At 30.5% G+C, this 26,803-nt stretch overlaps 1 protein-coding gene across 2 annotated transcripts in view; it reads left to right on the top strand.

Annotated features, from left to right (window-relative positions):
* The window catches only part of Lmpt (four and a half LIM domains protein limpet), a 92,753-nt gene that overhangs the window by 59,951 nt on the left and 5,999 nt on the right, over positions 1–26,803 (top strand). The gene's annotated exons all lie outside the window — the stretch shown is intronic.

Below are 26,803 nucleotides of genomic sequence, written 5' to 3'. Positions count from 1 at the left end.
TCTATAGAACATTTTCACAGTGTCACAGATTGCAGCATATATCAATTGCCATAGATTCAAATAATATACACTTTTGGTGATTTATAAATTAAACAACAAAAAAGTAACGTTTTCTCCTGACAGTTTGAAGGGCGCGTCTTTTTACTAGATTTTATTTCACATTTGGGAAAATGTTACGGCAGAGCAAAAACATTAATTTATTAGAATTGAATGTTTTTTCCAAAAAAGGTAATATTTAAATTTTTACAATAATTTTTTTTAATCTTCTCTGAGCAACTATTAATTTTTGAATTTTTTCCCCAAAAATTTTATATTTGAAATTTAATTTTTAAGTCTTCTTTAAAAAAAAAAAAGAATTTTCGGTGAGTAGCTATAGTTTTTAGAATTTTTTTTTCCAAAATATGTTATACTTAAAATTTCACTTTTGAAAAAAAATTTAATTTTCTGTCAATAGCTATGGATTTTTGGATTTTTTTTTCTGAAAATCCCAAAAAACCCTGTTTTGAGTATTGTTTTGAAATTCCTTATTCATTTGATCCAGTCCATTGATAGGACTGGTCATATTAGTCCTTGGGTTATGTCCTTTAAGCTGAAATATATAAGTTTTAAGTATTGTATGCAGGACTGAACTGGGCCTAACCGAGACTGAACTGGACGGCACTGCAGTATTTCGTCCTACATAAGAACCGTCAAAACACTATGTTTGGAAAGAGAGAAGTTTAGCTGTCGTGACGTTTCATTAGATTAGCTACGAGCAGCTCTGAGATGAAGGAAATCAACATAAACCCTACCCCGTATCTAGCAATGATATAAGCAGGACTTACTCCGATATCGATTGCGTCACTGTACTTATAGTACTACAACAAATTTTCAATATTACTCACAGTTTAAATACTGAAGTAAGTCTGCCCTGCGTTGTCCAGAACAATGATAAATTAAAATGAATTCTGAACTCTTTTCTTCATGTAAAACAAAAAAATAAAGACCATGAAATTTTAAAAATTGTTGTCACTGCATATCTTTAAGTATCTTTACACACTTTTAAAGAAAAATTATAGAGTAAGTTTTCCCGTTGTTGTCCGGGACACTAAGAAATTAAGATTGTAAAATATTAAGAGCTCAACTTTCATATTATTGTAATAAATCCTTTGTCATGTTCTATCTTTTTCTTTTTTCTTCTCTAAATCTGATAATTTCCTTTTAAAAAAAGTATACAAAAATACATTACAATATGCTGCATGAATATTTTTCGAAAATTTTCTGTTTTTATTTTTTGTTTTATAGGAAAAAGTCGTTTGTTAGTCAAAATATTTTTTTTTAGAAAATTGCTATTTTCAGGCCACCAAAGCATTGAAGACCTAAAAATTGTTCCCTACAGTTCTGTAGCCTTAATATCCTTCATAAACATTGCAGGAAAATTTATTCCTTGGTTTGGCCGTGATTGAAAGACAAACACACATCCTCACACAGACATTTGCATTTTATATAGATAGTATTGTAGCATTCTTCAGACTCCCAACTAGAAAAAAAAAATATCTGCATTTAAGTTCATATTTTATACAACTCTACTCATAACTAATTATGTATGTACTTCATTAAATATTTGTTCCTAATACATACTTGAGTGATAATTTATATATGTAATGACGTAATGTCCATTTTTGAGCTAACGGATTGTGACTTAAGGCCAAAAATAAACACCCACGACATCAAAACAAAAGTATTTAATATATACCTAGGTTTATGACCTCATTCATCATTGAAATGACCCTACCCAAACAATATATTTTGCCAAATCATAATATACGTATTGAACAGTTATAATATTCGTTATATAAGATGGTGGCCTAATAAAAAAAATGCTCTTTGAAGAACCAGGCAATTTTTGATTAAAAAAGGACAGTATTTCGCGCGGGCTAATTCAACCTGGGATTGGAATTTTGGGCAAGTTTTTCGCTGATGTGTTTTGTTTTTTTTTATGCGGAAAGATTGTCCTTCCCTGAAGGACAATTTGGGACATTTGCACGAAAATGAGATTTAATACAACAATATATTGTATATTTTAATGGAATGATGTATATGATGGTACTTTTCATATGCTCTTTATGTCATATTGGTAAATTATCAGTGTTGTATTGCAGAATTATACTTTTTTTTTCATAATAATTTATTTATTAATGATCATTATATAAACACAATAAAACATGTGATTGAATGTAGTCTTCGAGGACCTGAAACCTTACCGTAGAGTTGTACTTAACTATACGTACAACAATCAACCAAATTAACTAGTTGTATAAATTGTCGTATAAATTTTTTTAAGTTATCCAAAATGGTCTAGCTGCGAAATGCCTGTTCGGCAAAAATGTTTTCGGTCATAATTTAACCATTCTGCTAATTTTTTTCAACTTTACATTGATTGATATTGAGATATGAGATAAGAAATATGTTCTCAAACACCGAATCTCACACTCGCAAAAAATAAATTCTTGCTACGTCCTGTAGATTTAAAGTAGTTTAGATATATCTAATTGACCCTGTATTCTACATATTTTTGCAATGACAAGGATATTTTTCATTTATGTAGTTATATTTTAAAAAGGTCATTGTTTAAAAATCATTAAGTTTATTATCATTTAAATAACCGTGAGTCAATTTAGGTAACATTTAATGAGGTATGATTTAATTTCAAATAAAAATAATGACAATCAATTGTCAGGTTAGCTATTAAAGTCAGTGTAAATAAAAATTTATTAGGTTATACTTTTACATTTCAATCATCCACGAAGGAAGGGTATTTAAATGCTATATTTTTTGATCCAGGTTATTTGAATCATGAACATAATTTATATACTTAGGGGTTGTTCACTTTTTATTTTAGTCATCTTGTCTCCTCTTTCCTTTTTAGTCTCTTTACTTTAATTGTGCTTATATTAAAAAGAAAACTATTTTCGGAAATAAAAGAGCCTTAAAGTTTTTACTAAAATAATTCAATTGGTAAACTGAGGAAAGTGGGGCTAGTTGGTGCACTTTTCCCTTATTGGTGTATAAATGAGCTCGTCGAATTTATATCAAGATTTGAGTTTTTTTGTGTCAAAGTTCAAACCAATTTCCAACTTTTAGCACGAATTTCCTAACATAATTAATGAACTTTAGCTGTAATTTCAATTCTAATTTAGCCATTTTTTGCCAACTTACGCTCCCAACTCAGTGGGGATATTTGATGCAATAACTCTTAAATTAAAGAAAATTAATTAAATTTTCATAAAATATAAATAGTGTACGAATTTAAGCTAATACTTGAATCTCAGAAGAAAATTAAAGAAAACAAAAAAAAAAATCCTCAGTGGTTGTAAAATCAGAAAATGTTTCAGAGCACAGCATTGGGTGCAGACACAACCATTAAATGACTGTTGCTAATTCAGCACAAATATGGTGTCAATCTACAAAAGTGCAGGAGCTTAACTCCAAGAATATTATTAGAAATTGAAGAAAACCAACTTATTTCATGGACTAACCAGGAATTCTCTTCCGTTCTTTACTATAATACTAAGGAAGACAGTGTTTTGTGCTTCAAATATGGAATGTTTTTCAAGGGCCGATAACAGGAACAAAACCAATTTTAAGTCACATATTAAAGACCGAAACAATCTTCAGCATTAGGCTTTAGAAAAACATTGTACCCACATGATTATCTCAATTGATGTAACTTCATTAGTCATTAAAAAAAAATATGATATTTATTTTATGGCTATAAAAGTATTTGTAGTTATTTAAAAAAAGTCATTCACCTTTTTGAAAAGAAAGATAAAGGTGGTCAAATAACAAAACAATTAGATTAAATTCCAAGAAAAAAATTTAATAAAGTAATATGATATTCAGGTACTTTCAAACCTTTCCTAATTAAATCAAATCAAATTAATTGTCTATCCATAGAAATATTTGTGTCAAGGATCAAATTTTCTACGATACATTAATATCAATGGTCAGGGGCGGCCTGATGTTACTGTAGTCTAAGTGGGTCCTGCATTTCCAATAAACTATAAAAATTGCAAAAAATGCTTAATTGAGTCCAATCAAACCAAATGGAGCAACGTAGCTCAGTGGAAAACGCACTCGATAAAAAATAATCTTTTGAAATCAATGTACGTAGGTTCGATTCATGGTCACTCCTAGAGAAGGAAATATGCAGCGTGAGACTGTTATTTAACAAAGAACTTTTAATGCATGCACAAGGGACGTTTTTTTCTTGTTTTGGCGTCTATCGAGAAGTGTTTGACGTCAGTTTAAAAAATTGGCATCGATCAAGGAAGTATTTATTCCAGAATCATGTAAAAGGTAGAGTGTACTTGTTACGATCAACACCAGACTAGATCCTCTTGAGATAGCAAACTTCTTAAACCTGGAACAAGTGCTTTGTCTGGAGAGACGGGAAGGAACTTAAAGAGTATGGAGGTGACAGTAGGACTCTACTCCATGCCACAGTGACCTGATTGTCAGAGTTTCTTTTTTTGATTTAGATGGACCCAGTGTTTGACCTCCAAGGTCGTCAGACCTCAGCTCCATGAACTTCTTCGTATGTGGCACAGTTGAGTGACACACCAACAGATACTCCTGCAACAAAAAAATCTGAGCTGATTTACAGGATCTAGTAGAAATTCCAGAATCTGTCAAAAGAAACTGTACGAATTACATGTTAAATCTTTCTGACTTCAAGTCGAGGCCATTATTGGAGGAAAATATATTTAATTTGAAAAATATAAATAATTTGGTATGGCTTTTATCATAACCGGATGATTAGTTTAGGATAAAATCCACTTTTAAAAAAATCATTTTGGTTGTTAAAGAGAGATCAAACCCTGTACATTATGTATATGGACTTCAAAGACAACTCCGAGGTCAAATACAGTAATTGTTAAAATATAATTTTTACATATAATTAAATAGTACAATCCATGAGACATTAAAAAAGATAAAGCATTTATTTGTAAAAAAAAATCGGTCATTCGATAAATATCAGAAAGTTATTTATTAAATAAACCCGCTGAAAATATTGTATAACTCAAATAAAAATAAAGGTGATTTAATTAAACAAAATAGACATTATGCAATTTGCTTTGCATAAGGCAACGTCAATGAACAACAAAAACAGCTTTTTGATAAGCATTTAATAAGCATTTGATAAGTCTTTAACGACATTACTACTTTCTTTAGTGTCTGCAAGGAGTGGACTAGAGGGACTGTTGCCCCCAAAAAAAAAAAAAAAATGATGGATTTTTTTTCTTTTTACTAGAAAATTTAAGGTATGATTTTATTTTTCAAAAAATTTAATATTTGAAATTTCAATCGATTTTTCATTTTTTTTTCCAAAAATTTAATTTTCTTTGAATAGATATGGATTTTTGAAATTTATCTCTAAAAATTTAATACTTGATTTTTTTTCAAAAAAAATTGTATTAGAAATTTAAGTGTTGAATTTTTTTTCCAAAAAATTTAATTTTTACCGAACAACTGGGACTTTTGAAGTTTATTTTGAAAAGATTTAGTATTTGAAATTTTTTTGTGAACAGCTGTGAATTTTTGAATTTTTTTTCCCTATAAAATAATTTCTTCTGAATAACTGTGAATTTTGAAAAAAAATTGAGATTGTTATCGATTTTTGAAAAATAATAATTTGAAAAATTTTAAATTCGATAATTTTTCCAAAAATAGTTATAGATTTTTGAAAAAAATAATATTCAGAAAAGTTTCTAGAAAAGCACCCATATAAAAAGAGAATCCTTTAGATGCCCTCACTTCTATAGATTGTCTTTTGAAATGCAAATTCAAGACAAATTCAGTGTTTTCTTTCCCTTGTCAACATAGTACATATCTTGAAAAGTTCATTGCTATAATTATTTAGGTCAGTATTTTACCATATGTAAATAAGTAGGATTCATAAAAAAAGAAAAACAAACAAAATAAAAGGCCGGAATCCAAGTCTCACATACATATATTCATTCCCAATGAAGGAAAAGTACATACTTAGTTATTGACTTATTTTCTTTAGGTAAAGATATACATTTTGAAAGGAACAAGTTTCGTGTGCAAAATAAGATGCTCTTATGTAAAAAGAAAAAAGAAAGAATTAAATCTGTATGCTTTCCCCAAATGTTAAGATATTTAAAATTGTTTAATCCTAACAAAAATTTCAAACAAGCACAAAAAATGGGAATCTAGCATAGTAAACATTTTATTATTAATATACAATGGCGTTTGCAGGATTAACTTGGTTTTTTTAAATTTTATAGAAAAAAATATCAAAAAATCAATTTTTTTATAAAAATCCATAGACATTTGCAAAAAAGTTTAAAAATTATATATCAAATATTACATATTTTGAAAAAAGAATTCAAAAATTTATAGCTACTCACAAAAAATTAGAAGAAAATTTAAAAAATTAAAACTCAAAAATAAAATTTTTTATGAAAAATTTCAATTCATAAATACATGAAAAAAAAATTTCAATTCATAAATGTATGAAAAAAAATTCAAAAAAACGTTGATGTTCTCAAAAAATCTAAATGCTTTGGAAAAAAATTTTCAAAAATTGAATTTCAAATAATAATTTTATTGATTTTTTTTTCAAAATCCATACTTTATTCCAAAAAATTAAATATTGTGTACAAAAAATTCAAATATTAATTTTTTTTGCTCTGGTGCATAATTTGCCTGAATGACCTTTTTTTTAAAAAATAAATCTTGAAAAAAAAGATTTTTTAATCATATTTTCAGGTTAAATTTTTTCATCTTGACCCCAAAAATTTATTAATTTGGGTAGGGGGGGGGGGTGCTACAGCCCCTCAGGTACACCTCCTGCGGACGCCCCTGATAAATTATGTTCATATTATATGTACACCATTCCAACATCATCATCATCCTCTTTCTCTTCTTTTTTTTTTTTTGGGGGAGGAAAAGGAGCTTTCTAAAAATAAATATATTTTAAATATTTAGTTTGAAAGGAGGGAAAAAAGTGAAGAGAAGTTTTTCTTTTTCGATTTTTATTGCAGAAAAACATCCTCAAAGAACTCTGCGCCTGCTCTCTAAGAGATTCAAAAACAAATCAATTAGGCCGGTTTGTTTTTCGACTTTTTTCTAATTTCTAATTATGATAGACATTAATCTAACCTATAAAAAGAATAAAAATGTTTGCTTCTTAAGCTATCCTAAGGCAAAAAGAGCATCATAAAGAAATTTTCAAAAAAAAGATCCGCGTTATACGCAGATCATCAAATTTTTCTTACTTTCTTGTTCCATAAGACAATTTTATATTGAGACTTTTTTTACATTTTTTATAGTTCAAAACAATTAGTATACAAATTATATTATATAAAATAAATATAAAGATATTTTTAGTATCCATATTTACTAAGTAAAGAGTTTTTGCCTTTTTTCATATCTTTAAGATCGAAAATTGCGACTTAAATATCACCTAATAGGAAGATGCAATTGTGCATAGGTAATTTTCATAGGATATGACAACTTCTCCGCACTACCCTTAAGCCGAATTCGAGAAAAGTTGAAAGCAAACTACTCTTACATACATATAAGAGAATACAAAAATAGAGTCAACCATGAATAAAAAAAAGTCATATTTCATAAGAGAAAAAGGGAACACCACTTTTTTTTTTTTCATTCACAGTCTACTGTTGAATTTGCAGTGAATAAGTATTTCCCTACAGGCTTTCTACATTTTGTTTCTTTTTGAGGTTTCATAAATCCACCAATAAATGGCCGAGGTCAAACTGCTTTCTTAGTTTATAAAGTTGTGGAGGGTTAAATCTATGTAACAGGGGAAGAAAAGAAAAAAAAAGATGTCGACACGAAGAGGGCAAAAAAGTAATCACACTTTGATTCGGTTCAGTCAGTTATAAGGAGACGGGAACAGATATATATATATATATACACGTCTCATCAGCTGAATGTCGTCTCTTTACTTTCTTAGTATTAATCATAATAAATAGTTATTAACAAACAAGTACAATAAAGTTGAGACAATCGTGTAACCCGGCTTGTGAGCTACAAGTGAACTAATAACTCCATACCTAGTGATCATCACTCTTATATCCTAAATAAGTAAGCTTTTTTTTTCTATTGTTGTTAAATTTGTATTTGTACTATTTTTTACCTTTGAATGCAGGCCTGATATTTGTAAAAATATATGTTTAGTTCAAAAAATTATTTTTCTCTTTAAATTATATGTAATTTTGTCCTAATGATGTTATGAGAATGTTTAGTGTATGGAAGCTTTCCTTAAGTTATGTATGGCTAAAAATTACTTTATAATATAATTATACTTGGCGACTTTTAAAAAATAACCTAAATAATCCCATAACTATTGTTGCCTATATTAATAAAGAAAAGTGCGTCCTTCTGTATGCATGAATGTCTGAATATAGAAAAAAAGAGTATCTTGATGCACTAAATATAGTGTTATAGGATATATTTCTTAAATAAATTTTGATAGAAGAAATAAAAATGTAATCGTACTAATGAATTATTGCAGGCGTTTACATATAGCATCAAACGTGTACTCAGGGTGCATTGTATAAAGTGCTCCCTGATGTAAATCATATAAATATTTTTATTATAAGAAATGATAATGTAGTCGTATTAATGAAATATTGTAATCGTGTGCAATGTGCAAATATAACAAGGTAATTTTTTTTTATTATTCGTCTCTTATGTGTATCATAATTCATAGTTCAAGTTTGTATATGTTCAGATTTGAATAAACTATAAACACTGGTATGGTAATGAAATGTATTATGTTTGTTTTATTAGTGAGCGCTCTAAAGACTAAAGTACTCATTAGTCATCCAAAAATCTTACCTATTTTTCCCCGTAACTCTTATTATTATTTGATTTTTGCGGATAGAACACGTCATTTGAATTGATACAACTATTGAGTAGTTAGGTGTGAGACTGGTCATGAAAAACAGTGAGTAACACAGAGGATTTTTTCGTGAGTTTTCTTCTATATTATTAAAGTAAAATTTGTCGTCTAGCTGACAGCTAATTGCTCTAGAAAATGTCATTACTACCGCTAGTTAACAAATAAGTATACAAAATACTAATAATCAACCATTCAAACTAGATGGCGCTAGTATCCTCAAGTATGTAAACAAACTATTAAAAAAATATACAAAGCCCCATTAACAAAGTTTACTAGGGTAAATGCTCAATTACATCATGCTCATATAAGACTTAACGGGCATGAATAAATTAACATTATGTGGAAGTGAGATACACTTGAGTTATAACAATGGTTAGGGGTTGTTATTATGGCGACACATCCGTTTAAACTAATTGTAGGAACATTCTAGAAGCATTATATTTTGTATGACGGTATTATGAAATGGTCATTGAGGTAATAATCATTACGGTAAAATGGTAGTCGAGGGTTTACTTTAATCCATTTTAAAAATTAAAGTATGTAAAGTATATGCCGAATGCTCAATTGTGCATTTATAACCTATACCGAACGCCTTGTTACACAATTTATTAGTGGATTTTTTTTTAGTTATCAATATACCTTAATATGAACAAAAGATTGCCCATCCTAGTTCATTGACTTTCCTCTCAAATATTCCTTAGGTGCTAGATCTGGTAAACAAGTGGACAACTGATTTTGTTTTCATTTTTACATCGGGATTGTACTTTCAAAGCATCATGAGCATACATTATGTTCCATTAGAAACAAATATCTTGCTTTGATTCGACTTAATGGATCATTACAGTACACTTGCATTAAAAAAAAGACCTCCTGTTTGATTTTCTCTCTGCTTGATACACTAGGTTTTTGGAGCATCACGACTTCATTTCTTCATCATCGTTGGTATACACCATATCTTTATAAAAACTTTGTATATTATAATCTTCATACCGTAACAATTATCCCTCCAAAAAAAATTAAGAGGATCTGTGATTTAAAATGTTTCTTCTTTGGGAGAGAGAAAATAGCACGTTAGGGATTTTTGTGCTTTCAAAAGTTAATTTGGTAATTCACTTCTAATAACAAGACACATTTAAAATCACATAACCTTTTCATTTAGTAGGCAAAGTTCTTAGAAATAAAGGATATATACACTTATTATTTGTACACGCATATTAGATGTGGTAATCCTGAACTTAATACTTTCATCTTCCAAATTGCTTCCCTTGTGCATTGAAAGGGGTGGTGGGGGAGTTTAAACAAACTTTATTTACATTAAAACTATAGAGATAAAAACAATGAGTGGTGATGAGAAGAGAAAAAGTTGACCAAGACATTCGAACTGTAGTTGGAGTTAATAAGTATGTTAACAACATAGAGGGTGCTTCGATCCTCACTATAGTTTACATTAGAGTATGTCTTTCATTCTGGAACTCTTCAGTTTAATAAAAGTATTGGATGGTTCCAAACAAACAAGATCTAGAGGGATTAATGCCTCAATAAATATATTTTCTATAGTTTTGGTCAACTAACTTTCGGCTTCGAAAAAAATTCCTGCTTAAGTACTCTATGTATATTATCTCTACTATAAAACAGCAAATTTGTGTGATGATACTGACAGTAGCGTCAATCCTTTACTCCTGGAGATATTTACCATAAAAAATAAATGGATGATTACAAAAAGTAGTTGAAAGCAATCTCTGATTACTATTTAGTAGTGATGGACAATTTCAAAAAAGTATCGATGCCGATTCCAATACAATTCTATTAAAAATTCCCGTTGTCGATTCTTTCATATTTTAAATAATAAATAAAAAGGATTACGGAGAAAAATTTCAAAAATCCACAGCTATACAAAAAAAAATTTAATTTTTCGGTAAAAAAATCAAAAATTCACAAAAGATTTAACTTTTTTTGAGAAAAATTTTCAAAATACACTGATGTTGACAAAAAATAAAATTTTGAATAATAAATTTTAAGGAAAAAAATTTCAAAAATCCACAGTTGTTCTCAAAAAAATAATTTTTTTGGAAAAATTAAATTTATAATATAAGATTATGTCAAAAATACATAGTTATTCACACAAAATTAATTTTTTTGAAAAAAAAATTGTAAAATTAAATTTCTTGGAAAAAAAGATTGAAAAATTAAATTAAATTTTATAATAAAAAGCAAAAATGTATTAATTTGGTATTTGGTTAAATACCAGTAATAAATAATCATACATAAGAATCGAAACCGTAAATTAAACATTATTTGCCTGATGCCGATTCCAGAAAAAAACACCTGATTCTCAAATTCTCGATTCCGATCAATCGTCCCATCACTCATATTGAGAAAATAATAAATACATCATTAATCATTGGAGTAACTTTTATAGGTATATGTAATCATTACATAAGTTGTTTATTCGATTACAAAAAAATATCCCTTTCTTGGTATTTATCAATACAATAATGGACATAATGTTACATCATTAATTTTTAATGACCCACAGACAAATATGTTTTTAAGCAAAGATTTATCTGCTAGTTGTTACCATATTAACTCCTTTTTACTGATGTAGGGGTGACTGGATCAGTTGCAACATTTTCAAAAATATACTCAAACATAAAAAAAGCTATCGCCTTAAATTTTTTATCACAGATCATTTCCACGTCAAGTGTAAACACTTTTTGGAAATTACCCATTTTGATATTTTTTATTGAAGGTGTTTATCTCAACAAAAGAACACTCATTTTTAGAATTATGCGAACACAAGGCCCCATTTCAGAGTCTCTCAAAGGATCCAAACTCGAACTTTAGTGGAGCATAACTTTGCTCAAACTCACCCGATTTTAAATTTTTTTGCTATAAAATACTTGCAAGGGCAAGTGCTTTAATAAAGCTTTTATTAAAGAATAATTTTTCAAGTCATATTCATTTTTTTAAATTTTATGTTAGTAATTTCTTTTTTTTCTTCTTTTTTAATATGAGTTGAACTTAACACTGGCGAGATTTTATTCATTTTAATAAGCTCTACCTATATATTTCACTCCTTTTTTTAAAATACTGTATTGATATCTGAAATACATCAGGGAGCACTATATACATTGCAACCTGTGATAGTTGTTAATTCATGGATAAAGATAAACTTTGCATTATTAATATAAAAGAAGATAATTACACTTCACGTCAAATATGTTATATGGCCATTGAAGGGCCTTGAATGTGTTTTTGTGATGGAATTTCTCCGATCTGTAATTTAAATAGGATTATACCAATACTCTATTATACTCTAACACTCGTACATTGAAATTTTACAATAATAATTTATTCATCTAAAAATATTCTATAATCTAATTTTATAAAATTCTAACTCAAATGAGGTATTTAAACTGTTCCAACCGTCTCAGAGGCTTTTTTTTTTAAATAAATTAAAATTTTAGTGTTTTAATTTCAAAATTTTTAGCTCCGTCCCAGAGTTTGTTGAAATGTCCTTGTTTGAAAAGAAAAGGATCTTATATATAAAGGATATATATATTTTTTTTTTTAAGTATAGTTTTTTAAATAACATTTTTGTAGATAATCTTTTGTTAATCAATTTTTTTTAATATTAAAAGGAATTTCATCTTTTTTTTAGGAGGGATACAGCCCCTCCAGCTTCCACTCCCAATTGCCCTTGAATACGAGAACAGTTGCACAATTTGACGCATTATATTCAAATACAGTTTTTGGAAATATTAATGACTGGTAAAACCTTTGAATAGATTACAAAAATGGCCGACATATGAAATGAAAAATGCGAGAGAAAAAACCTAAAACTGTCCTTGTCTCCCCTAAAGTCATTTTCAACCCTTAATTATTTAGCCTTAAAATATAAAAGTTCATATGAAATGTTTACAATATAATACATATTTTTAACATGTCTGTTATCTATGCTATCAATAACTCTATAAATACGTATTTAATTATTACATAAGGGCCCATGTTTCAAATATAAACGTGTTTATGTAAACTATGTTAATAGAGGTTATTGGAATTGTTTCAAAATTTGATGAGGTGAATTTACAATACCAACTTTGTCTGTAAGCATATTTTAATTCCAGAGTCGTCCGTGGGGGGAAGGGGGCCTTAGTTTCAAATGAAGGAATTTTTGTTTTGTATTATAAATAATTTAATGAGAAAATAGAGGTAAAAAAAATATTATTTTCTAAAAAAAAAATTCAAAATATCAATGCCAAAAAAAATATATATACCTGTGAACGCCCCTGATGTCAATACCAATACCTTTACTGGTTATGTAGCTTTTGTATTTTGAATATTTAATCCTTATTAAAGCATCATTTATATTATTTAAAGTTGTTTGTATTACAAAGAACTTGCTCTACAAAACAAACGATTATTTGGTGCACTTTTCTCTTATTTTTCGTGCTCAAATCTTAATTTATTCAATTTTAATTTTTTTTAAATAAAAACGTCAGTAAATCATTTTTTTTCCTGTTTAATGATTCAATGAGTCAAACTGCTCAAATTGAAGATTCCAAAACTAATATATTTTATAAACTTTGATATATTTTCTACTAGGGAGTATAAAAAAACTGAGTCTGATCCATTTAAAGACCTCTCAGACCATTTTTGGTGCTGTGGAAGCTGTTTCAGTAGGAATTTTTTATCATACATAAGTCATTTTTGTTCAATAGAAGTCTCTTCAACCAGGGTTAAATTTTTATACGTTATGTTTGGTAAAAAATGGAAACTACAAATTATGAAGCACATCTTAGTGCCTTTAAATTATTAAAAGCGAGGTGGCCAAAAATTTTAACTGATAAACAATGTACTAAATATATATATATATATATAGTACAATTTTTTACACATAGCATCATAATTGAAATGGTGGTACTAGAGGCCTAAAAATGACCAATCAATTTTTACCTAAAAGAGTCATTTTTTTTTTCATTTTAAAATGGCCTGTATTACGGTAACAATGGTATACTGCAACAATACTAAAGACTTTTTTTTTAATGTCCCTTACAGAAAAGTCCTTTGTGCTAGGGAGAAAAATATTAACACAGAAACGTGAAAGTCTAGTGTTTATATTACTTTTTGAAGGGCTACTGTTTGCAACACTCTATTGGACTGTTTACATTTTTCCCCCGTAAAATAAGAGAACCCCTGTTTGTTTTGCTTCTACAAGTCTTATCAATAACATTAGTATGCCTTGCTTTGCACATGTAAAAAACCTGTCAAAAATTATTTAATGTCTTGTTATCACTTCCACGTTCTAGTTTTTGCAACTGTTATCCATCCATTAAGAGAACAAATAGAATAATGCAAATTTGAGAAACATTCTCTAAAAAAAAGTTGCATACTGCATTATATTCCTTCTTTTTTTTGAATACTTAGTTAGCATTAAATGCAATTTGTTTTGTCTCAAACAAAAACTAAATAATTAGTAAATGAATGTCACTTTAAATTTGAGCCTGACCGATTATATAGACATTTTGGGGAATAATTGTTAATTTCGGTCAAATTTGCAGATTAGTACTGATATTTTCTTTTCTAAATGAGCAGGGTCAACATTTTTGTAAATAAAAAACGACATTAAAAATTGTCAGATTACGTTACCCTCTTAACCGCAGACAGCCATTTTGAAAACTTTCTTTTCCTTTCTTACCCTAAGTGTATTTCATGATCCTGATGGGTAACTTTAGGCCCCGTTTACGCTGAAACGTTTTGTGAGGAAAACGAAATTATACATTTTGTTTTCCTTGCATCAATACTCTAAAGTACACGAGGCCAGCGTACTGTTTCACCTAAAACAATATTTTTTGATAACAGCTGCTAGAGCGGAATACAATTGATACAAATTATAACTTGTATAAGCAAATTTTACAAATCAAGTGGGACAGTATAGTTTTTTTTTTTGCGTAGGTGCTCATTTCCTCTTCTCTTATAATAAGATAACCGTTAGATGAATCCTCATTCTTAATTGCCTGCGATAAAGCAGATTTCTTCCTCTTATGAAAAAAAATCTAAAAATGTTTCTAACAAAAAAATCCTATTGTCACCCTTGAGTATATCCATTTTATAAAAACAAAGTTTCTCTGTTTTTCTATTGAGGGCTCGTTTTTGAGTTTAGGGGCTTAATATGTTAGAACTATATATCTACTTCTAAAAAGTACGTATGTGACGCTCAACGCGTCATTTAAAAAAATAATTCATGGTCATGTTAATGGTTGTATGCTTACTTAATAGTAAAAATGGTCTTTAAGCAAAACAAAAACGCTAAAAATGTTGTTAAAAAAAGTACTTTAGTATCTGTGTTTGCAATTTTGAATAATTTTACGTTCGTATTTTATTTATAACATCTGTTCAATTTTCGTGGACATAGTTTTAATTTATAAATCGTTGCTTGAATTTAAACTTGAGCATAATTATTCAATGATATACAATTAGATGCATTTTAGAATGAATATGTGTAACAAGTTTGTGTTACAGTTTAAAAAATGACTCCGAACAATGGCGGGTACTCCTGCTATTATCTACAGGAACTTGCAGATAAATTGCAAATTTATTCTTGGCAAATTATAGTATTTATAGCATGGCCATTTATTGATCAAATCGAATGAACATTTGTGAAGTTGTTGCCAGGGATCCTGTGTTTTGATTCATTCGATGTGACCTCCTCTAGCCTCAAAAACCTTTGTAATACTGATCCTAAATCGCAGCCTTGATTACATAATCACTAAGATCATTCTTAGTGATGCTAGCTTAGCAATATTGTAGGAGCCTTTGTTGACATGTTCTTAAAGGATGCCCTAAAGATAGTAATCGAGAATGTTCAAATCTGGATTCTTGAACGGACAGATAGATTTCTGCCTTCACGAAAAACTGGGCTCCATCAGATAGGAATCACTGATTTTCTTTGAAGACATGGAACGAAGCAGAGCTCTGCACACGTACCACATTGTTCAGACCAAAATTCTCTTCCATCCAGTGTAGCAAGACATCATTTACTTAGCTGTGTTGACGTAAGCCCAATAAAATGTCGTGGAGTTATTGAACTATTGCAGGACGCAACTCCAAAAACCATGATTCTTGCTGGATTTTTGCAATGGTGGGATTTCATTCGGGCAACACTCTTGCATTTTGCCAATTAATTTCATCGCCCAACGCAAACTTTTTCACATCGATTTGTATAATGAATTTTGAAAGACCCTTTTGTTTTAAATAGTTTAAAAGATTTATACAGAGATAAGCTCTTACGGCCTTGACCTTCTCTGTAGAAAAAAAAAAATAGTATCTCATGAAAGAAAGAATTCTGTCAATCACAGAAAAAACAATTTTTAGCGCGAAATTCAAATTGGGAGCCAAGATATAGCAATTTGAATCATTCCCAATTTATCTGCAAAGCCTTTATATAAATTAATAAGGTTGTGGATGCATAACTAATTCATGCATATCCTCAAAGGTTCTTTAAGAATTCTAGTATATGTATATAAGACATTACTTCTAAATAACATTTTCATATCCTTTCTTTTTGATTGGATTGTTTGCAATGCTAATGAAAAATATTTATTTGTGTATCAAAAGTAATCTAATTGTTGCATTGTGTATCAAAGTTATAATAATAATAAATACTAATAACATGTAAAGTAATTTTCAATATTGAACTTTCTCTTCAAATAATAACTCATATTTTATTGTTAATTTTTCCTTTCTCTTCAAATTATAACTGCATTCTAAATGCTAGGCACTTTATAAAAATATATTTATATACTGTATGCGTCATAAGTCCTTGTTCCCTTTCTTACTTTATTAGAAAGAAAGATAAATCTAGGGTAATGATATTAATAATACAAAAAAAAATTATTAAAGAGAAAATGAAGGATATTTTAATTTTTTTTTTTTTTTTTTTTTTTTTTGAAAAATTCCGCCCTCTGCCACAATACAAAGCTCCAGGCTGGTTCGAAACTTACGACAAACTTTCCTGAGGGTGTCTGTCGGAATGTTGGCCCATTCGACCCTAATTCGTTTTCAAATATGTGTGGCACGGTGCTCTGTTCTGTGTCCCTACCCGATTTCCAATGCTGTAGGCTGCGTTAAGGGCGGGAAACACCTTCTTCATCATGATAATTTTAAATTCATTGGCTTTCAAGGTCTGTTTTATCACCACCAGTGGAAACGCCGTACCGTCTGAACCAATGACACCGAGCATCATGGCATTGGCTGTGTGTATCGAACCCCCGTAGAATTTTATCTCAGTCTTGAAGATATACCGAAGGCAGCAGGAGTTGCTGACTGGGTCGATTGTGAAAAAATTTTCATCCGAAAAAATGAGCACTTTCCTATTGGGTCTCTTCAATTTATTAAGGAGGTTCTTGGATCGTTCAAGCCTCTTTTGTCTGTTTAGACACTTCAACCCCTCAACTTTTGTAACAACCCTAGACTTGAGGCCCAAATCCTCCTTAACGATGTACAGGACAGCCGTTTCATGAACACTGAGTCCCTGGCCATTTGGTAGATATTGTCACAACGGTTTGTGTCTATCTTTGCTTTCACACTCCTTATAAGACTTTCTTTGCAGACCGATTTTGGTCTTCCCAACCGATCGACAAAGGATTCCGCCTTGTTGAAGAGCTCTTTGGCGTTGTATACCAGGGTCCTACTGATCCCCAAGTTGCATGCAATCATGAAGGGATTGTCACCGACTTTGATGCGCACAATGATTTTTTGACGAAGTTTTTCCATTTCTATATTTTGGAACTCATTAAAGACCTTACAACTGATTATATTTCTTCAATAAACACCTAAAAGGAAACCGGTTTTTTGTTATTTTTCCCTTCTTATGAAATTTTTGCGAAATCATCTGTATAAAAAGTGTACAAGGCATATATATTGTATATATTAGTGTTGAGACTCGGTCCAAGATCAAATTTTTGTTTACTTCAGTCTTAAATGATTTTTTCTAGATCAGATCTAAGACAATTTCATCCAGCACCAGAAGCCTTGGCAGGCCCAGGCAACCTCATGCAGGTCCAACTTTGCCATTGTATTGTTTCGCACTTTTAAATTACATTCCTTGGATGGATGGATGGAGTAGCCCAAGGAAGAAATTACAGCTTCCAACAAGACAGTCTACCTGCCCACAGGTTCAAAAAAGTGTAGGATGTTTTGACCACAAATTGTCCTCACTATTGGAGCACAAATTTTTGGCCAGCAAACAGCCGGGACCTGAACCTGAGCGATTTCTATCTCAGAGGGAGGATCAAGAATGAGGCCTGTGGCAAGTATCATTCGTCTGTGGAGGCTCTGAAGAAGTCCATTGCCCGTATAATGACAATGCTGGATCCACCTGAGCCTGCCAAAGCTTCCGACCCACTGTGGACTAGGCTATCAAGAGAGGCAGATCTCATTCTAAATAATTGATTTTCATTAAATTTAGCTTTCAAATAATAATAAAAATTTGGTTTTACCCCATCTAGTTTGTTCTTTATAAGCCTTTAAATATGTTCCCAATTTATCAGGACCACCCTACATTAGAATAAGTTTTTGATGTTTAGAAACGATTATAAAATATAAATAATATATATATATATAGGAAGAGATAATTAATTTGTACATTAAAGTATAACTAACAATCAATAACCATAGGAAAGTAACCAAAATTAATTATGTTACCTCTCTTCTATATATAAATACATGCAACACTTTTTTAAAATTAGATATAGGGAAAAAGTAATCAAATACGGAGAAAAGTAATAATAATTAATAAGATCACTAATATTTAGAAGATTTTAAAGGATCCCGAGGGATCCTTTAAAATCTGAACACTTTGAATTTTAAAAATCTGCAGGATACTACTTTTCAACCGATTTGAGAGTCTCGACTAGTCCCCGGTCCAGTTTTTATTGTCTTGTTGCTGTGCTGGACGCGAATCAAATCAACTCTACTTTGCCTCATGAACCAATTTTAGTCTGCTGTAGCTATTTGAACGCTAATATTCACAGAGTTATCGTGTTTGAAAATCTTTACAATGCCCTCGGAAAAAATTTTCTCTTTAACTCAATGAGAATAGGTTCGCACACAGGTGATTCATAGGAAAAAAATTATATATAAAAAGTATATGGACTTCACACAAGATTCCTAGATTAGTAGGAGTAATTGTAATGTGTACTTAGACTTATTCAGTGCTACTCCATCTAACCAATTAAAGGAACATTAAAAAATATCATCTTGAGACAAGGCTCTCAAATGAGGGCTTCCTGACACTATCAAAGTCGAAATCGTGATTTGCTGCCGTTAAGTTGTATATGTTACTACCTAGTGATTGGAACGCAGAACGGAAAATAAATCATGCCTGAACGAGGAACGCTGATCGAAAAAAAATGAATGGAACGCCAAAATAGTGGAAAGTTTACGAGCCTGCTGTTAACCTCTCCAGCCAGGTGGCCTCTGTTTTTAATTTAAAGTGGGAGTGCTTGCCGTGCGAGAGGACAAAATTTGTCCATAATTACTGGTTAATATTTTTGGCGACAAACTGACCTGAATGAACTGCCAGACCAGTTAAGAACTGCATTTCTTCGTGTGAAAATAATAAGTGCAGATTAACTGGTATACAGTATATCACCATATATTCGTGCAGTTGCAATATTTATAATTTATTTTTAATTATATTTTGAATTCATTGTATGTTCCTACAAAACACAAATTGTGTGGTCAGAAACGAAAAGAGATATACTGTATCTCCATTGTGATACTTATTGTGTTCTCACAGTAGGAGCATATGGTGGTGCCAAGCTTAGTTAAAATAAGATTTTTTTAAATATAACTAAGTTTAGAAGCACTATGCAAACATTAATCTTTATGTACATAGTCGCCATAAGTACATATCTGCTAAACTCCTATTTTTGTGGTCATTTCATATAATAAATATGAGCGTCTTCCAATCGTAATGAATTCAAATCTCTTTCCATTGAATTACCAATAACTTCCCCAATTATTATTACTTCGTTTATTCTGTTTATTCATATTCGTATGTATGAAAATGATCCCTTCAGCCAAATGCAAGCCTCTCTGTCGAACTAGGGCAAAAAGACAATAAGACAATGAAAGTCAAAATAAATGCCGTTCATATTTTTTTCACGCTCATGGTTCAATTTAATACCGTTCGTCGTTCATTCGTTCAAAAAATGGACGGGAAGAGTGAACGCCATTCGGTTTTCCGTTCAATTTCCAACCCGGTGCAGAAGTAAAAATATGTATTTACTCAAACTACAAAGACAATCATCTACATTACAGATGGATCTGTTTTATTTTTTTGTAATATTAGTTAAAAACTGACAGGGAGGTATTGACGACTATAACAAACAGACCTCTAACTCAATATTTCTGAATAAACTCTCATAGTATTTTTAATTATACAATCTTATAATATTTCTTACGTATTATTTTCATGTATGTATCTACTAATTTTGTAGTTAGTGCAAAAAATATATACATAAAAAAATGTACTTTTGCAGAATTGTCTATTAGCGGATCTTAAAAACATTCCTAAAAAAATATTTATGTAAATTAGCTTGCAAATTAATGAAGGAATGCTAAAAAATTTAGTTTTTGACAATTTTTGAGTGTTGAAGAATTCAATTAAAATTTAAATTGATATGTATGTAAAAGTTAGAACCGCCGACCGAACTGATTTTTTTTTTTTTTTTTTTTTTTGATAGAGAAAACCTCAAACCACAATAAAAAAATAAAGTCGTGCAATGGGCAAATCCTGACCACTATATCAAAGCTGCCCATCATTTGAATGTTTGAGAGACATACAGGAACTTTTATACGGTGTTCATTGTTATACGATCCACAATATATTTTAAAGCAGCTATATTTTTATAAATATTAATATTCTATTATAACTAAATGCACTTTGACTTTGCTCTCATTTGATTGATGCATCCATTTTGGTTTTAAAATATGTAAGGGACTACCTCGACAAAAAACCCATCTGTAAATGATATTAACAATCCAGTAATTATAATAATAGTGTTATTATTAAAACTCGAATGGACAATCGGTAGAGTGCAAACCCTCGGCTGAATTGGATTAATTTCTTTATGAAGCGTCTTTATTAAGCCTACACCATCACAACAAATTGAGTTATGTACCTCAATATTTTCAGTTGTCAAATTATAGTCAGTTATGCATTGGGCTCTTACTGTGACCAAACATAATCTTTGTACCAAGTTTGATCAAAATCGATCAGTAACTTTTGCTGTAGTACGTGTAATTATTAAACAAAAAAAGTAAAAAACATCCCCTCCCTTCAACTTCGTTACGAAGGTAATTAATTTCTTTTTATCTAATTGTATCGGTACTCTACATTTTTAGATGTTTTAAAAAATGGCCGCTCCGCAATCATATTTGGGCTATACTGAAAAAACTTTTATCTTGACCAAGTTGGCGGAGATTATGGTTTTGCCTCTTTTTTATAGTTTGTTGGTCACCATGATTACGGTAAAAGTTACGGATAGATTTTGATCAAACTTGGATCGAAGATTATGTATATTCATAGTAAGAGCCCATTAAATTTTGAGAGTTAAAGATGAAAAATAATGTAAAAATGCATCATCCACTATAACTTTGGAAAAAATTGAGATACATAACTCAATTTGATTTTAGGCGGCGAAGGTTTTGCACTCTATCGAGTACCCATTCTAGTCTTTGATTATTTTGTGAGTGAAAAATATCGGTAATTGTCAGAAAACTCTTATTGATTAATTTCAAATTCTTATAATTTCCCGAGTCTTTGTAAAGAGAACAATCTTTTTGTAACTTTACCCTGCTAATTAGGGATGTATCATTCCTAAGGTTTTGAGGTCTTGACCTTTCCCTCTAAAATCTTAAAAATACGTACAAATCGGACGCAAAAGACGTCTCATGCAACAAACTTTTGCTGGAGGTTGTCATCATATATATGATGCAATGACGTCATCATCAATCTTTGAGATAGAACATCCATAAGAATAATAAATAACACTTTGATTCAGCCCTAACAAAGCATTGTGTCAAACTGTTATAGTGCATGAAATATACTTGAGGTTCCACTAAACGAACTCAATTGGTCATCCGATATATTTATAATTTTTTTAATTAAATGATCAATAACAATAATTGGTGCCAAAACAGGGTTGTGGCAAAGGGGTAGGTGAAACCTCCCATGGAGTATCTTAGTGAGGGGAAAAAATGGGGTTTGATTCTTTAGGTGTTGAATTGAAAAGGTTTTTTTTTTTCATAAAGTCACCTATATTATAGTCGGAAAATATGAATAACAATCCGAAAATGGGACATGACCGTTGTTTACATATATAGGTTTGAAAACAAACGACAGAGAGTAGAGCCGTCTTGTGGCAAAATACTACATAATATTATTTAATAAAAAATCATGCACGGATGTTTCTCACATAGATGATAATGTCAGAATTCTTCTGAGAATTATCCAATTTTAATTTTTTTTTTTAAAAGCTACAGACTTTCAAACAACTTTGCAGAGAATATATACTTTTTTAATTTGATATTCCCCTATTTGAAAAATATATATATATTCAACCCTGTCCCCGCCTAAAAACAAAACTTACAACCGGCCCTGATGGGAGGTACTTTAAGTATAAAACAGTGGTTACGTGGAGTGGTAGCTGTAGAATAGACCTGCCAACCATTGATGAGTAATCCATAAAGTATGATTCTTGTTTCCATAAATTAGAGCTTTAATTTAAGCATTGAAAAGTTTGTTATGGCTTATTTATATTTCAATAACATTACAAAGTAAATGAAAGCCATTTCTTAAAGGGTGGGTGGAAAAGTTTTGATTCCAACCCTTTGCAATATATATTTTTTTAAGAAAAAACATATATTAACTTATGACCTTTTTGGTCGTGATGAACGTGGAATGTAGCAGTTTCATAAAGAACGTTTCTCGTCTCCTTACATTCCCTTTCATAGAATATTCAAAAAGGTTGGAATGACAAAATGACTTTAAAAGGTTTCTATGAATAAACATATGAATACATCGTCATTGAACTCCTATATAAAACATACTAGTGTATCTTGTTTTAAGAGTAACTTTGTGTTACTGCTCCATAGAGGGTTGTTAGGGTATTGATATTTTTGTGACGCTTATGTTACCAAAATAGATGATGGTACCTTAGTACTTTTTAATACTTTTTCGACTAAAATATAGAAAAAAATGTCATTATAGCACTTATAGTTAGTTGTGTACCGGTATTTATTGAGGGCTAAGAAATACAATCCAATTTAGTTCCGTCATGTCTAGTCTCATTTTGTAGCCCTTAAAATAGAGAAACCCTTCCGGACGTCCTTGAGGAGTTTCTTACTTATGAATTAATATAATTAAGTTATGTATGAGGACCGGTACTAGACAGGACTGGATCGAAGAAATGAGGCCTAGCACAACGCTATTTACAGGGGTATTTGCATAATTTTGTTTGGAGTCAAGGCTACCTCAGAAATTTGATGTCTTTTTTTATAAACGAAAATTTCTATGCCTGCATTTTTTTAATAAGGACAATTTTGTTTGTAAGTGTAAGAAATTTTAGGATTTTTGTGTAATCTACGGGTACGATTTTTATGACATAGTGGAACTGCAAGTACCAATTCAAGGTTGAAATGCTTCAATGTCCCAGTTCCATTGTAGTACCGGAATACTGAACAATAATATTGCCCTATTATACTTGAAAACAAATGTAGGAAAAGATTAAACCTCTTAAATAATTGTTGCCAAGATATTGACCATTTAAATAATAAAAATGAATTTTTTTGAGGATTTGTACTGCTCTATAAATCCTTAGTACAAAGAGGAGGCTTTAGTTCACACTTAAATATATATAACTCTTCCGTGCTTTAGATGAGTTCAAATAAGACAATCTCATTCTATTATGAACATAATTTAGTATTACGTAAAAAACTAAAAGCTAACTATTTTCCTGTCGTCTTTTCACTTAAATTATTCACTAAAATAATTTGATAAATATGTAACTAGGAAAAAAATCCATATAGTTTTGAACATTAACAAACAAATTAAGCTATAAAAATGCTCACAAAATCAAATGTCCCAAACTGTCCTTTGACGAAATACCTGTTCGGCAAAATGCTTTCGACAGATAGTCCTGGAACCAAAATGTCATTTCGAGCAAGTCAGTCTTCATAGAGTATCATGTCCCCTCTTGAACATAGTTCTGATTATCAGATTGGCCCCTGTTTAAGAACATGAATGCACAGATATATACATAAAACGCAAGATAATTGATTTTGAACATAAACACATTACAATATGCAAATATTAATTTAAATAATGATATTGAATTTCTATCAATATTATTCATAAGATAACAATAAATAATTTTAAACAATATAAGAATAGAAAGCTGCATGGCTGACAATGTCTTTGATATTTAGTCATGCAATGTTCGATCTAGACTATAATCCTATTACATATATACCGGGTGGTAGTTTAAAATCGGAACACTTTGAATTTTAAACATCAACAAGATATGATTTATTAATTAACAATAGAATTTCAACAAAGTTAATACTTTAGACAGATTTGTTATCTGAGCTCTCTAAACCATTAATGTAGCCGCCCTTAGTTTCAATGATGGCTTCCAGGTGGCGGAAGAAGGCCTGGTACCTGGTACAGATGTAGTCCTCTGTCATGGCGTCCCAGTGCTGACTAACAGTTACTTTGAGGGCCTCGATGTTTGGATGATAGACACTACAACCTTCCCCTAAATATGCACCCAAAAGGTGTATTCAAGGGGCTTGACATTAGGGATGTAGGGGAGCAAAACTATAAGAAAAGAGTTCAAAAGATCTTTAAAGACTCATTCAAAAGAGTCTTGCAACGGAGGAGATGGGTTTCTTTCATTACTGATGTCAAAAGTGGCCTCTCTACCCTCAAAAGGCTCTTTGCAGCCACTTTTTTGATAGCTCTCTGGATAGTTTGGTGTGAAACTCCGAAATCTCTTACATGTCCTCTCATGGACTAGGGGAGGGGATTGATCTGGGTTGTTTTCTTTAACTCTGCCGTGTAAAGTTTGGCCTTTTTGACAGAGCCCTTCTTTCTCTTCAACGTTTCGGACTTGCTGACAGCGCAGATGGTGGTATTGAAAACACACAACTACTTGGAGTGCGCGAATGGAAATTCCTCGATTACGTTCAAGTGTTGTACATAAGCTAGAGAGCTAAGGTTTGTAACTAATTGTTTATAATTTAATATATCGCAATATAAATTAATTTTAATAACTTAACCTTAATTAGTTATTGAATTAGTAAGTTTTCAGATTTCAATAAGGCAAGCTGTAAAAGAAAGGGTTTTCTTAATACGTAAAGTTAAATAATGCACAGACAAATCAAATTATTTTGTGACCGATAATTTAAAAATAAAGAAGTATCCGTCTAAAATTTTCGAAATTATTTCTGGTTTCGTCCTTAATTTTAAAGACGACTAAGAATAGGACGCAAAAGCCGTCCCATAGAACAATGTTTGATAAATGACGTCATCATTTATATCTAATTGTGATTTCATTATAGATAAATATTCTATTCTAACATTAATCAGCCGAATTTAGACTTTAATTATATTTAAAATCCGTGAATATTTTGTCATTATTCTTAATTTAAGTTTTACTAAGCTAAGTCAATGGTAGCTGAGATGTTTTAATATAATATTAGTACAAATGGTTCCTTGTAGAGGGTGCTTTAAAATTTGGGATTTTTTTACAAATACCGATAACAAGGACACGATGGGACTGCACTATACAGGACGTGGAACTGGACAAATTTTAAGGCACTTATTAAGGACTAAAGATGTCTTAGGTATTGTTCTAATTCATCGCTGGGTGCAAGGGGCATACTCATACCTGTTTATGGGTAGTTTTAAGTTTTCACACAAACTGTTTCAGTAAACATCGTTTGTGTTTTTGTTAAAATAAATCAAAATTGGTATCTTGCGCTCATAAAATTTTCTATTTTGGATGGATTAACCCTTAAGGAAATTCATCCAAATTTGTAAAAGTTTTCAGGAACTCTGTTCCTTCCATGTGATAAAAAATGGACAGCTGAATTTCAACGTGGTCGCACATCCCTCGAATATGACCCATGTAAAGGACGGTCTAAGAACTGCAACCATACTAGAAACCATAGATAAAGTGCATAAGATCTTGTTGGACAATATACAAGATAGATAACTGAGGCTGTGGGTATATCGAAAGAAAGAGGAGTGAAACATCTTGCACAAAGAATTAGGAATGCGAAACTTCATGGCAAGATGAATCCCTCATTTACTGATCTAAAAAAAATGAACGATTTTCACATCAATCTTTGGACCTATTCAACTTATTTTTGAGGTGATTTGTCACCATGGATGAGACATGGGTAGATATGCGGTTTCTGTAAGAGTGCGAGGAGAAGGCGAGAGCGACATATATGGTATTATTGAATTACGACTCTTGTTAATATCAGCTGTCATTTATATAACTTTAGGGGATTAAATCAATTACTTTTTTCTACGTTTAAAATAGTATTAGTACAAGGAAAATATTAAAATTAAATTTAAATTCATATATTGTTAATTGATTGTGCATTTTTAAATCAATTAACACCATAGATAGGCAAGAATGCTCTTTTAGAAAGGAATTGTTATCAAATAATGAACCAAAGAGAAGAAAAAGAATCGTTTTTCCTTTTTTAATAGCTATACCTAGTTTTTTTCTTTACCCAGATCCCTTCTTTAGACATGGTTAAAAAATGATATATATATATTCATTTTTT

Source organism: Lepeophtheirus salmonis, chromosome 2 (genome assembly GCF_016086655.4).
Source record: "Lepeophtheirus salmonis chromosome 2, UVic_Lsal_1.4, whole genome shotgun sequence".
Lineage (NCBI taxonomy): Eukaryota > Metazoa > Arthropoda > Copepoda > Siphonostomatoida > Caligidae > Lepeophtheirus > Lepeophtheirus salmonis.
This window is presented reverse-complemented; position numbering and strand designations above follow the sequence as displayed.